The 13978-nt window shown below is 49.2% G+C and overlaps 1 protein-coding gene across 3 annotated transcripts in view; it reads left to right on the plus strand.

Annotated features, from left to right (window-relative positions):
- The window catches only part of ELFN2 (extracellular leucine rich repeat and fibronectin type III domain containing 2), a 47364-nt gene that overhangs the window by 11970 nt on the left and 21416 nt on the right, over positions 1 to 13978 (plus strand). For 2 of the 3 annotated variants that reach the window (XM_072336653.1, XM_072336664.1), the window contains exon 2: positions 2093 to 2262. The gene's annotated coding sequence lies outside the window, so the exon portion shown is untranslated. Of the gene's footprint in view, positions 1 to 976; positions 1031 to 2092; positions 2263 to 13978 lie in introns of those variants that run through there. The other variant, XM_072336675.1, reaches the window with a different exon arrangement.

The following is a 13978-nucleotide window of genomic DNA, read 5'->3' on the forward strand; positions in this document are numbered from 1 at the left end:
CAGGGATGGTGACTGCACCACCTCCCTGGGCAGCCTGTGCCACTGCAACACCGCTCCTACTGAGAAGCAATTCTTCCTCCTAACATCCAAACTGAGAGAGCAAGAGGGAGCAGTTGGATGGGTTGAGGTGGTGCTGGGAAATTTCCTGTTGTTTTTTAATGCTGCTGCGTGATGGTGCGTGTGGTGCATGCGCAGGAAGGTGGGAAGGCTCTGGAAGGAGGTTTGGGCAGTGGTGAGCACTGAGTAATGATAGGAAAGGTGCATTTGTATGTGGTGGCGAGGAGGAGGCTGGGGGACACTTTGTGAAGGGTTGTGGAAGCTGGAGAGTGTATGTCATTAGATAGATAGCTCTCTGGATGACTTGCTCCTGGTTGCAGAAGGTCCTGAGGGAGCTGGCCAGGTCTCTCCATCCCATAGGAGTTCATGTACACTTTCACCACGCTGAAGTTTTGCATTTCTGTCCCCTAATGGCACTGTCACCCAATTTCAGAGCACTCAGGGCTGGTGGGATCTTCCAGTCTTCTTTGCACGCAATTTATGCACATCAGTAGCAAGGAGGAAAGGAAGAGGGATAAGCATGGATGCTGTTACAAGATTTCTGCTCCATTGACTTTGTCCCCAGGAGCTGCAGCCCGTGTCAGTGGGCAGCTACGTGGGCTTTGCTGAGAGGTGATGGAATGAATGGGGAACGAATGGGTAGAACTAGAGGGATTACAAAAGAAATGGAGAGCTGGGAGATAAGGACAGTCGATGTGCCATTGGTGTGCATGTGTGCCGGTGCACAGAACATTGAAGTGGTCTCCAGAGTGATTTCTAGATTCCTAACTTTCAAGGATGTTGTTTTTATTTGGTTTTTGGGGTGAGTAATGCTGGCTGTCTGTGTTTCATGTGTAGTCTGTTTGCCTGCCTGCGCTGGATGTTGACGAGTATTTGTGTTTTCCATGTGACAGAATATGGCTGGTGTTTGATGATGCTGGGGCTAGCGGTTAGGATCCAGAAGGATGGTATGCCACTGTGTGGGCTGAGTTAGGTAGGTAACAGTGTCTGATGCTATCGGTTTGTGTGCTGCAGGCAATTTGTAAGCATAGTATATTTGTGTGTGTGAGATGCAGCCAGTGGTGCTTGCTTGACTTATATTCCTAAATGTGTCGGGGTGTTTTATTGGCTTTTGTTTTCTTATTGATGTATGCGTGGTGATATACTGGTGTACTGCTTGCGCTGATATAAATATGTGTGTGTGTGTGTGTATTTGGCACTGTTCCTGCTGGTAGATACAGAGGTGGGTCTATCAAGTGATGTGTTCATGTGCTCTGAAAATCATGAGTAAGCAGTCAGGTGTTTGTGTAGGTTACGTATGTGCAGGTATTCAGCATGCATTTGTGCTAGGGTCAGTGTTCACTGGGCCGTACAGAAACGCCTTTGCTGAGTGCTCATGAGCGGTGGTACAGCTGGGTGTAGCTGATGTGGCTGAGAGATGTATGTCTGAAATATCACATAGGCGTGCAACGTGGCTGTGCAACCTCAGCACAGTTGGGGAAGCCAGCACCTTTCCCTCTGGAGGGTCTGAGTTGTTGGGGGTCTGTGTGAAGTGATGCAGCAAGGTGTGAGAAGTGTGACACGAGCGTGTGTGCAGCAGACTAAGTGTGGTGGGGGCACATGGGGCGAGAGGCTGTGTGTCTGTCTGATCATCATCCAGCCGCTTTGCTCTGCACCCAGATGCTGTCTCCTTTTTGTACCCCGTGGGACCGCTCAGTCCTTGAGGATGCAGGCTGCCCTCTCTCCATCCTTCAAATCCCTTTCCATCTGTCTGTCTGTCTGCTCAGCTGCCCATGTCCAGCTGCCTGTTCCAGCGAAGCTGATCCACCCCGGCTCGCTCGCACCCCACGCTGCCTGTGGACTCAGCAGCTGTGCATCACTCCGTCCCTCCCACACACGCACATTCGCGCGCGCACACACACACACACACACTGGATCTTCATCTGTGGTATATTCAGTTGCCATTGGAAACCTAAGAAAGAAGTGAATCTAGCCTCCAAGTCTTAAGCTGGTGTGTTTTTTTTTTTTTTTCCTCCCTTTTCTCCTCTCCTCGCAGAAAGCAAAGTCTCTCGCAATGAATCCACGGCAGCTTCGATTGAGCGGTGAGCTGGAGCACCTACCCACAGGCCACTCCTCGATGTGACTGCAAAGAGGCCCTTGCCAGTGCTGAGAGAGCAGAGCTGTGGATTTACCCCCCAAGCAACCGCGTCCCCCCGGCACCGTGAGGTAAGCAAGCCCTGGCACGACCGCCCACATCTCCCTCCTGCTTCTTCCCCAGAGGTGCGAGGGAGGGGAGAGGCGGGGGCTTCCCATCCATCCTGAAACCCCAGCAGCGCAGGGCTTCTCCCTTCCAGCCTCTTTCTGTGGGGTGGTCAGGCTCACAGGCTTGCAGGTGGAAATGCAGCGGGGTTGTTCTGCACAGTCCCCTCCTTTGCCATTCTGCCTTTGCACACACATGCCTGCCCCTTTCCCTGTGGCGTTTTTCCTCCCAGTTCCTGGTTTTGGGGGAGAAGGGGCAGCCAGGATGATGCTGCAGAGTGATGGAGGAGGAGGCGGCTACTCTGACCCAGCACAGCCTGGGTCCCCTCAGGGCTGCATCCTGCAGCAGAGCAGGAGTGGGCATCACATTGCCGGCTGTGGGGCAGGCAAGGTTTACCTCTCCTGCTTCACCTCACTGATATTTTGGGCATTCCCATTATCTGAGGAGAGTGCTGGCCACCAATTTCCAGCTCGATCCCTTCTCTGGTACCTGGCCCAGCTAGGTGCTGTTTTTGGATGCTTGTGTCTGCTTATCTGCTATCCCCTAGTGCTTCTGTCCAGCAGCAAGGGGGGTTTTCCTGCTGAAGCCCGTATGTTTCATAAGCCAGGAATACCCCTTGCCATGCACAGGCAGCAGAGGGGACCTGCACCCAACCTGACCCAATTTGGGGTGCAAAGCCCAGGCCCCCACTGCCTGCGGTGCCTTCAGTGCCCTTTCCCACTGGGGAAGACAGGATGATCAGCTGTGCTACTTCCATGCTCTATTTTTGTGCTGTAGCGTGAGGAATGGAATGGAGTGAGGAGCAGCTGTTTCTCCCTGTGCCTGGGCAGGCCTTGTGAGTGGCTTTGGGAGGGGAGGTTTGGGGGTTCGTACCTGGCAGTCTGCGATTTCAAGGTCTGCACAGATGCTTCTCATTTTTTGGAGTCAGATATTTGGGGCTGCACTGTTTCTCCCAGATGCTCTTTGCCAGCATCCCCTTTATGTCCATCCCACCCCCTCCACAACCATTTCTCTCTGGCTGATCCTCTTCTGGGGTACCTCGGTGCTGCCTGTCCCCTCTTCAGCAGCATCCTTTTCTCCCTTGGAGCACACACGGTACAGAAGCTCTGCTGGGCTGATGTTCCTGGATGTCGCTGCCAGCTGACAACACCACCAAGAGATCTTTTCCCCCATGATTCATGCCCGCCAGTCTGAGTGCGCATGAGTGCCCATGTGTTGCAGGTGACGGAGGGACTGTGGTGCTACTGATGTGTCACTCATGGCTGGGGACTGGCAAGGAGTGTGACCGTATGGTCGCATTTGGTGTTGTTATTGGGGAGTTTACAGAAAGCAAGCTCCTCCCAGGTGGAGCCTTTTTGGCATTGGTTAAATTCCTCAGCACTCTCAGGGCATGACTTTGGCATAGACTCGGGGTGGACAAGACAATAAATCCAGCTCTAGGGAGTTTGGTGTCGGGTCAAAACTGCTGCAGCTACATGGTGGAAAATGCTGATCCAATATGAACTCATTCCACCGGTTCAGATTTGTTTAGAAAACAGTGTTGGCTTAACTCTCTGCTGGCAAGGTTTATGTTGCAGTAGGTGTTGTCTGTCTGCACCGCTTTAGTTTGATGCTGGCTCTGATGTTGTTTGTCCTTTCACATCTTGCACGTGTTCAAGACGGTGTGCGTGCTGACAAATTTGACAGATGCAATTGCATGCTGCAGCCAGCCTGGTTCAGTCCCTTCTGTCCAGCAAGCTGATTTGAAAGGGAGTTGAACTGCAGTTTAAGCAGGGAGCAATCTTCGTCTCACCCCAGGAACTTCTACTCTCTTTTCAGTAGTGTCAACATCCCTTGTCTCCCCAGTGCCTTGGGGAGAGCTGAGCAGTGGGGCAGAAGACCAGCTCTCTAACTCCTCTTCTCCTAGCCCCACAATGGGTTCAGGGAGACCCTAGAGAGACAAGCACATCCTCTGCCTGATGACCTGGCTCTCCTGAAGGTCTGTTGAGTGGTGCCTTGCTGCCCAGTGAGATCACCGTGCTACGCCTCCGTTTCCTCTACCATTAAGTGGAGTGGGCTGCTTTGGACTGCAGAGAGGAATGCTTTGTGAACAGAGATGTGCAGTCTGTGGGCTCCTTGCTGGCCTGGCTGTGTGCTGACCATCGTGTGGGGATGGAAACTGGAGGAGAATCTATAATGACTGGGTGCCATGTGCCAGGGCCGAGGTGGTGATGCACTCAAGCCTCTGTTTGTTTGGGAGGAGAAAGGGAGCTTGTGGCTCGTCACTGTGGAAACAGAGTGGGGATTCATCAGCAGAGGATGGGCCTCTTGGCTGGGCCTCCCTGAGCTGCCGTGGCTTGGGTGTCACAGGAGTCAAGGGGACCCTGGTACAGGCTATGACAGGCGGGGGGACAGCCCAGGCACCCCTAGCTCCATCACCCTGCAGCTCAGACACAGCTGAGTGGATGGGGACAGCACCATGGTGCACGTGTGTGACAAGAACTCAGCCTTGTGAAGTGGAGTAGCTGGGTGGGATACACGCTTCCTCCATGCCTCCTCCCGCAGGAAGGCTTGGTTTAGGGTGGTGGGAGGCGGCCTCTTCTTCCCCTTCCTTGTCCCTGAGGGCATGGATGGGATTGGCCCTGCTCTGACCAGGAGCTAGTGGAGCTTTGGAGGGGTCCACAGACTCCCTAGGATACATGTGAGCGTGCAATTTGACTTCAGGCTGCTTCTGAGAAATATTTATGGCCACATTACCTCACATGGGCAGTGGCTGCAAGGAGTGAATTCAGCCAGCTGCAGGAGGCTGACTTTGCTCTGCAATTGCCCCATTAATATCTTTCCTGAGAACTGAACAGCAGCAAATAAATGAGGAAGAATTTATGGGAGCTGCTCTTCCTCTTTTGCAAAATACATCTGAGTATGCCCCATCCCTGGAGGTGTTCAAGGCTGGGTTGGATGGGGCCCTGGGCAGCCTGAACTGGTGGGTGGCAGCCCTTCTCATGGCAGAGGGTTGGGGCTCAGTGATTCTTTTCAACTGAAGCCATTCTATGATTCTATGTGTCCATTAGTTAGGGTTGACAGAGGGTGTAGACTGATTTCCTACTGCTATTCGTAATGATCTGTGATGAGAATGTGGCGGTTTGCAGAAGGCTTTCAGAAGCTTCACTGCTGGTGTTGGTTTGAACAGGTGATGCAGGTGAATGTGTGAAAATGTGCCTGCAGCTGGGCACATGCTCATTGTGATGTATCTGGGACACAACCCCGTAGCCGCTTTTTGCTTATTATGAGCTTCCTCCCTGTTTGTGTGTTGTGGGACCAATGGGTCATATGGCCTGAAGTCAGCGGTGCATCAGGGCCATCAGGAGATGCCCTGAGCTGAACTCTCTTGTTCTAAAGCCATCTAGCATGGAGACAGTTATTGAGAACCAGCCTGGCACAAAGGGAGAAACACACATATAATGGAGCTACTTATTTGAGTTCCCCAGCATTTCCCATTGCATTTCATGTCTTGGGGCTGAATCACAGTTGAAAGGCAATCAATGCAGCTAACAGCCCTGCATTGTTCTGCTCACCTTCTGATTTACTTCTTTTCATCCTCACTGGGTTTCATCTCCTCCCAGGTTCATGCATCCCCCAGCACAGAGGTTGCTTTCTTTTTGTTGCACCATGGGCTGTATATAATAAAGCTAGTTCTGCTTCTGCCCTGAATCTTCTGGGGTCAAGGTGGAAATCACTATTTAGCAAGAGACCCAAACAAATGAGCAAAACTAGCCTGGTCGGTCAGAACAGGGTGGAAGTTATCCAAGAAAACTCACACTGATCAATTCCAGTCACCTCCTGTGTTTAAAGTGACTCAGTATCTCCATTTTTAGGATGTTGCTGGGTAGCTGAATTCTCTTATGATTTCTCTTATATCAGTCGTCCCTACCAGCAGTGTTTGTGAGATTCTTCCGTATCTGCTTAGATAAGGAGCTGTTGGAAACTATGCTGGCAGAATAATGGGTGCTGGGACAAAGCCAATCCTAAAAAAAAAAAATAACAACAAAAAAACCTCCCACAAAACCTCCCCCCCTCCCCTTCCCTGAACAATAAGTTATCAAGTCCAGATGGTTAAATCTGAGAGTTTGGAAGGAGCTTAAGTGATTGAGCTGCTAACAAAAATATGCAATCTCTTGTGGAAAAAAAAAAAAGAAAAAGCTACTGATTCGGGGAATTGCAGAAGACCAAATGTTGTACCTATATTTAAAAAAAGGCTCCAGCAATGATCTGGGGAATTAAAGATCAGTAAGCTTTGCATCTGTATCTGGGAAACTGGTGGGAATTATAATTAAAAAGCAACGCTGAAGACATCTGGAAGATTGCGGTCTGATAGGGCCTAACCAGCACGGGTTCAGCAGAGGAAAACCGCATCTTGCTAATCTCCTACAACTCTTTGAATGTGTCAATAAAGCAGTGGATAAAGGAGAACCAATTGATATAATGTATTTAGACTTCCAAAAGGCTTTTGAAAGATCCTACACAAGAGCTACTAAAGAAGCTAAGTAGTCAGTGAGAGACAAAATATTGACATAGATCAAAAAAAGTGAGTAAGAGACTGGAAGAATGAGGGGATTAAAAAGCCAAGTTTCACCATGGCAAGAGGTTAATGTGGCCTCCAGGTTTTCTTCCAAATCCCGTGTGATTTAATGTATTGCTTAATGATGTGGAAAGAGACGCTGTACAAAAATTTGCACACAAGACAAAATCATTAAGTTAGATGAGGCCAGAAGGGGTTGTGGATAACACTGAAGAAAGAGGACTCTGTTAAAACAAACGTTCTGCTCTCTGGCGATCAAAACACAGTGTTGATACATTAAAAGCAACGGGCATTGCAGGGCAGCCTCGCAGTCCTTTAGACATGCTGAAAGGTCCTGAGTGAAGTGTACCAGCATGGGTAGATGCCAGGAAACTCACTACAGAGCTCTGCTCTGTGTCCTCTCACCCCTGAACAAGCAAGGCAGCTGTTGGCTATAGAGATGGTGGGTAGAAAGTGCTCTGGAAGAGCTATGAGACTCTTGGTACACCTGCGGTACCCTGAGCTGGAGTCAGCCTGCTTCTGAGGAGATGCTGAAGAGTTAAGTAGTTCAGGATTTCTCATAGAAAGCCTATGGAGATTCCAAAGTGAAGAGATGGAGAAGGCAAAGATTTAGGCAGCAGAGTGGAAGTCTTTGTTGGCAAAATAAAATGGAGAATTGCAATTCTCAGTTTTTCTCAACCCTGATCACACAGGAGTGAGGGAGTGCACAGTGAAATCAAAATGCATAAGGTTGTGATTCATATAGTTGGTCTTTGGAGCACTATGTCATGAGACAGTGTCAGAGACAGGAATTTAGCAAGGTTCATAGTGTTCTTTTTTTGTGTATTTTTGAAGAGAGCAAGAATACACGAGTGGGCTTTAATAAAGGACAAGCCCAATTTTGCAGCCTGAACCTTCAGGTTTAATCTTCAGAGCCTATATTATCCTGTAATTTCTATCAGCTAAAGGGAAAATGAAGATAGGAGCGCATTGTCTTACACTTATCTGCTTTGAGTTTTTCCACCTTTTCGACCAAAAAATATAGTGATGACATCCACAAAACTCAGTATAGATGTCTCTGTTCTGGTATGGTTTCCCTCAGAATGAGAGGAGAGGTCTTCTTCTCATGTCTTGACTCTTCCAAGCATCACTTGTGTTTGGGAGCATTCACAAGGTCAGGGAAGAATGGAGTCACATTATTTCCTCACCTAAACTTGTATAATCCTGCCAAAGTCAGTAGTAAAGCAGAGTTTTCATCCCGTGAACTTAAACTCAGTTGAAAACCAAACAACATGCACACACAAAATTCAGCAAGTACATCAATCCTTGAAGTTGCCTGAGGTCACAAACCTCAGCTGGAAAGTTCCCAGTCATTACTGGGAAACTGCCTGTGCTTTCACATCCTGCCTGAGCCGAGCACCAGGGGAGGTTCAGGTCAGATATCAAGGAAGAGAAAAGGCTGCTCAGGGAGGTGGTGCAATCACCGTCCCTGGAGGTGTTCCAGAATCATGTGGATGTGGCACTGAGGGACGTGGTCAGTGGGCATGGAGGGGATGGACTGGTGGTTGGACCAGGTGATCTTAGAGATCTTTTCCAACCTTAATGATACATTGCAGCCTTTTCATGAACTAGGCCAAGCTGGAGCCCAGCAGCCAGATTCTGTTGGGGGTGAAGGGAGGAGGAGGAGAGAAATCCCTGAGCCTACAGAAACTTTGAAACTTTACCTGATTATCTACTCTCCTCTTTGATGCAAAGAGCTGAGTAATTTCCTCTTCCCTGTTCTATAGAGTTCCCTAGCCAGGAGTGGTCTCATTTCTTGAGGATTTTTTTTAATGAACACATGATACAGAATGCTGAAGCCACTCACTGCTCGGCTAGCTTGAGCCTATACAGAGTTTGATTTCTAGCTCTATGTGTGTAGCAGGCTCCTCATTACTACATTTCCTTCCTGGGCAGCCCACGAGGTGTGAGCTGAGTGACTCCTTGCACAGGGAAATGTTTTTAAGCCAGGAAAACAAACACTGAGGATCATCTTTGTGTGCCGCTCTTGGCTGGATCCCTGAGCTCTCTTGTATTCTTAGAGCTGTGAATTTTTATTTTGGTGGATAGCTCAGAGCTACACCCACTGCAGCTGATGCGGATAGAGTGAGGGCAGCCAGGCACACATCCCTGTGCTGAAAAATCTGGGGTCACTGTCACACCTTTCCACGGGGATAAAATCTTTTGCACTGCCAGAGGGAACTTTGGCAGCGTTTAAATGCTGACATCATCCCAGCCCCTGTGAACCTCTGGGGTCGAAGCAACATCTTCAGCACTTCTGGAATCCGGGAGCTCAGGGCTGCGGGGGCTGAGAGACGCTGACGTCACCTCTGCTGCGTGCCAGCAACTCCAAGGCTTGAGAGGCTGCTTGATCACCACGACCCTATTACAGCACCTAAGAAGACCTCTGGGATCAGGAGATGATTGCATCTCTCTGCTCCGTTACTTCAACCGATGAACCTCCAGGGCCAAGCGATAAACACACCATCTCCAGAGTATTATAGCACTTAGAAACCTCACTCACTGACTCACAGCTGTCTGCCCCACTCCACCACCTTCCACTCACCCTGGCACCCAGCCACATTCTCTGCTGAGGTGTAGCTGGATAATCCTTGTGCTTTTACAGTACCGAGCTGCGTGCAGCTCTGAGATGAAACCCCATTACCTCCTCACTTGTTACAGCACTGGTGAACATCAGTGCTGTGATGCATTCGCTGTCCTTTTGCTCTGAGAGTGCAGCGAGGGACCACTGCAGGAGACATCTCCGCTCTTAATACAACATCTGTGAAACGCTGGTGCTGCTCTGCTATGGCAGATGATCTCCTCTTTACTCTTACAAGGCGGGAGCTCATCTCACACTGTTACTGATGCTTCAGAAGACAGCTGAGCACCTGGGAATGGCCATGTCAGATCAGCAACTGGAGCTTACCAACGGGAATGGGGACGCCTTGAATGTCTGGTCAGCGATCCTGGCATTTAGAAAGAACAAATTAATTTCTCAGACACCCTAGAGAGGTGGAGTTCTGTCATGTTACAAACCTGACTTGTAGATTCTGGGGAAAATCCTAAAAGCTTTTGGTAATAGAGGTTTTAGTGAGTTTAATGCCGATGGAATTAAAAGTCTCTAGGCACTCATTGTGAATGGATTTACATCAGGGAGATTAGAAAAGGGAAAACATTATTGGTGTCCAGGAAACTCAGGAGAGCAGCTGTCAGCTGGTTTGGATGGAAGGTTCCCCAGAGGACGGTCCCACTGGCCATCATACAGCACACGGCGTACAACCTGTGGTGTTGGCTCACGTGCTCACAGCTTGGGACATGTCCTATGAGTCACTTCTCACATAAACTCTGGGTTTTTCTCTATCTCATTTCTTTCCATCAGAAATGCACCTCAGTATGAAGCTAAAATGCACAACCAGAGTGTGGTTAGAGTAGAAGCTAAGCGGGAATGCAGAAAAAAAAAAAATAATGTTGAGGCTTAGTAAATTCAAACCACATCCAGCTCAGGAAATCCTCAGGCTTCAACTTGTCACAGGCTGGGAGAGTAACATGGGAAGGCATCACCATATGTTTTTTCAGGTTCTGCTCTTTTTACCAAGACCTTGATGTATGTCATTGGTGGAGAGAGACTCCTGGGGCCAGATGGCTCCTGTCTGTGCACTTGGGTAAGAAAGGTGGGATCCTCAAGGAACTGGACTTTCTTGGACTTCCTTCTGAGGTTAGTTTGCTAAGGCTGTACTTTTTGCTGAGGGATTGTAGAGGCAATAGAAGATGCAAAGAGATCAACAGGGAGAATGAGAAGGGTTTTGGTCTTAAGAACATGAGCTTGTTGTGCTCTTCTCAGGGCATCTCTGAGAGATGATTTGTCTGCTGCCCCTCTTGTTATTTCTCTCCAAAGTCCTCATCACTTCATGCATTTTGTTGAGAGCAGAGATCACGGTTAATTTACACTGACTTTCTCCTTAAGTGAGACATCTTCAAGCTAAGGAGTCAGTTCAAATCCTGATTCAAAGATCTTTATCTCCTCCAAGCCCAGGAGAGCTGGGAGTTGAGGATTTGCTAAAGTAGAGAGCTCTTTGCCCCTCTGGAGATAGGCGGAGGAAAGACCAGGTACCTCACCAGGGTAGGAAGCTGAGCAGGGACAGGCATGGATGGAAAGAAAGGACACAAGCCCTGACAGTGAGATGTCCTTTGACACTGAAGGCAGCAGGATGTCCTCTCTCTTTTGGACTTCATCACCTAAGCATTTGCAAGTAGCACCTCTCCCAGCATGCCAAAGGCAGAGTTACCCTGGCTTAGCAAGGTGAAGTTGACATACTGTCCACAGCACACAGCACAGAGCTAGGGTTCATGCCATCCTTCCTCTTCCTACGCAGCACGGGTGGCTGCTGGATGGCTTCAGGGCTCTGGGGAGGGAAGGAAGGACTGCTGAAGTGGTTGACAGTGCCCTCAAAACACTGGTGCCACACATTTTGTGCCACTGACAGGGCAGGCTGGATGTCATTGTTGTCCCTCTTAGTGTGTGGGTAGATGCCTACAGGGAGTCCTCAGAGGGGGAGGAGGAGGTAGGAGAAACGAAGGAGGGACAGAAGAAGGGTGACCAGTCTTGGTGCCTCCCCAGGGGTCCCTGCTGTATGTCAGCATGTGGTGTGAGCACAAGAGTCAGAGGGGGAAGGCAGGGAGGGGGATGCTCTGCTGACAGGCTGGCACCCTCCAAGGCAGTAGTGAGAGAGTGGGCACTGTGACAGACAGCCCTTTTGCTGGGCACGGGAGCTCCCATTTGTCAGCTGGGAGGTGAAGCGTGGAAAGAATAAGGATTCTTTGAAATATAGTGCAGGATTTGTGTCCAAGAAACTTGTAGATGTGGTACTTATGGACATGGTTTAGTGGATGGTACGTGGATGGTTGGACCAGATGACCTTAGAGGCCTTTTCAAAACTTAAAGATTCTATGAATTAGAAGGAAAAATGTTAATATATAGTGATCAAGGACAAAGCAATGAGCAGTGATAGATCATCAATGATGTCAGGGCAAGGACTAGAGCTATCCCTGGAAATCTTGGCATCTTCTTTAGTGGGGAAGCAAGTAAGTCTATTAGCCAGTCCCAGGAAGATAGCTGACCTGGCCCTGCCAAAAGTGTATTTGTCCTGCAGACACACTATATCTGAGCTGCTGGGCTCATAGGCTCCTACCTTTGGATGGGTACACAGCCAGCTTGAGGCACACTTCTGTGCAGCATGCATTGGCAGTGACATAAGCTGCGTGTCTCGGTAAGGGAGATGCTCCAGAAATGACTCTGCAACCAGCACTATAAAGCCCTTTTTGTCCTTCCTGCACCTGGGGTAAGAGAGTTTCCATGCCATCACTGTCCTTCTTGAGGCAACTCACTTTCTGTCTGTCTCCCACCAGCACAAGGAGAATGTGAGTGCAGATGCCTTAATTCCCGGCTGTTGTAACAGGAAGGCAGTCTTTGTCCTCCCCCCTCCCTGCCCCATAAACAGCAGGTCCCGTATATTCCCAGGCAGAACACTGCTTCTGGAGGACATCTAGCACAACTAACTCATCGTGACAACCAGCAGCAACTTCATTGCAGCATTCACAGAGCTGTTTGTAGAATCACCCCAGCCCTTCAGCACAAGATGTACAAATGCAGTAAGCTCTGCCACTGCAGGAAAAGTTACCTGAGGGCTTTCAATTGAGTAGACCTCCCATCTTCCTATTGAGATTGACTAGCAGAGAAGTCCTCTTGCTCACATGATTAGCAGTGTTCCTAGTAACAGTGTTCCTAGTGTTCCAGGGTATACTCTGTGCATGGAGCTGTATCTTCAGTTGAAGAGAGTTGAGTGGAGGGTTGAGGCCAAGTGCACCTTCAACAAAAGAGGGCCTGGAGGGGCTCCAAGCACCCTGATAGAGCTGTGGGTGTCCAGTCCATTGCAGGGGAGTTGGACCAGATGTTCTTTTAGGGTCCCTTCCAACTCAAATGATTCTGACATTGTCTGCAAATCCATGTGGATGCCAGCATGATTTGTATTATCTGCACCATGGTGGCATGTTATATCCTAACAACACATGAAAGGATGAGCAGGGGCAGATTTTTCATGGGGAGATGCCTTTGGACACTACTATTTTTGCTTTGTCCTTGGAGCTGGTGAGCTTGGTTGTGTTGCAGGGTGACATGCATGAGGAAAACAGCCGCTGTGCTAGAGGACCCATGAGGCTGTATCATAATGTAACCAACAAAGTGAGCTGCTTGTTGTTGCTTTGAAGTGATCATATGACAGTTCGATGCTTTATTTAAAGCACTGGGTACAACTTCCTTAGTCTTCTTTCACAAGCACTTCGAGGCCAACCAATGTATTAATAAATTAGAGGGATTAAAATAAACAGTGCTTTGAAAATCATTAGGCATCCCAAATGCCTGGAAACAAACAGCAGTTGAAATAAAAATATAAAATGCAAATAGGCTAAGAATTGGGCCATAAAATGTTGTAGCCTAGCCCTGGGGCAGCTTTGGGAATGAAAAATGTGCTTATTCCCTCAATTCTCTGGGTTGGAACAGAACTAACACTGGGGTACAGTGAACACAATGGTACTGAGCCAGCCCCACCAGTGCCTTTACTGGCTTCAGAACAGGGTTGTGGGGAGATGAGACCATGAGCACCAGCCACAGGGCTGGAGCTGAGGCAAGATCTGAAGGCTGCAGACTGGAAACCATCTGGGAGAGCAGCTGTCCTAGGCAGCTCCTTCTGCTACTCTTGGTCCTGACCCTCACCCTCCAGGCACTGCATACCCAATTCTCTCCTCCTCTCAGCTCACTGCTTTTCCAGCTCCAAGTCCTGCTCCTCCCTCCCTCTCTGGAGATCCAGGGGCTGACACAGCCAATTTGCACAGCGTCCATTTCATTTTTTCTCTGTGCTACCAAGCTGGTCTCCCAAGTGCTCAGTGGCCACATCAGCAAAGATACTGTCAGGGCCATGAGAAAACATGTTCCCCAGTCAACTTTCCTCTTTCTGCATTCTTTATTGCTGTGACCTGCCTTTTGTTGTCAGCCTGGGCCAGCTCAGAGACACACCGTAATGACACTGTCCCAGTGATGGGTCACAGAG

This window comes from Excalfactoria chinensis, chromosome 1 (assembly GCF_039878825.1).
Source record: "Excalfactoria chinensis isolate bCotChi1 chromosome 1, bCotChi1.hap2, whole genome shotgun sequence".
In the NCBI taxonomy this organism is placed as follows: domain Eukaryota; kingdom Metazoa; phylum Chordata; class Aves; order Galliformes; family Phasianidae; genus Excalfactoria; species Excalfactoria chinensis.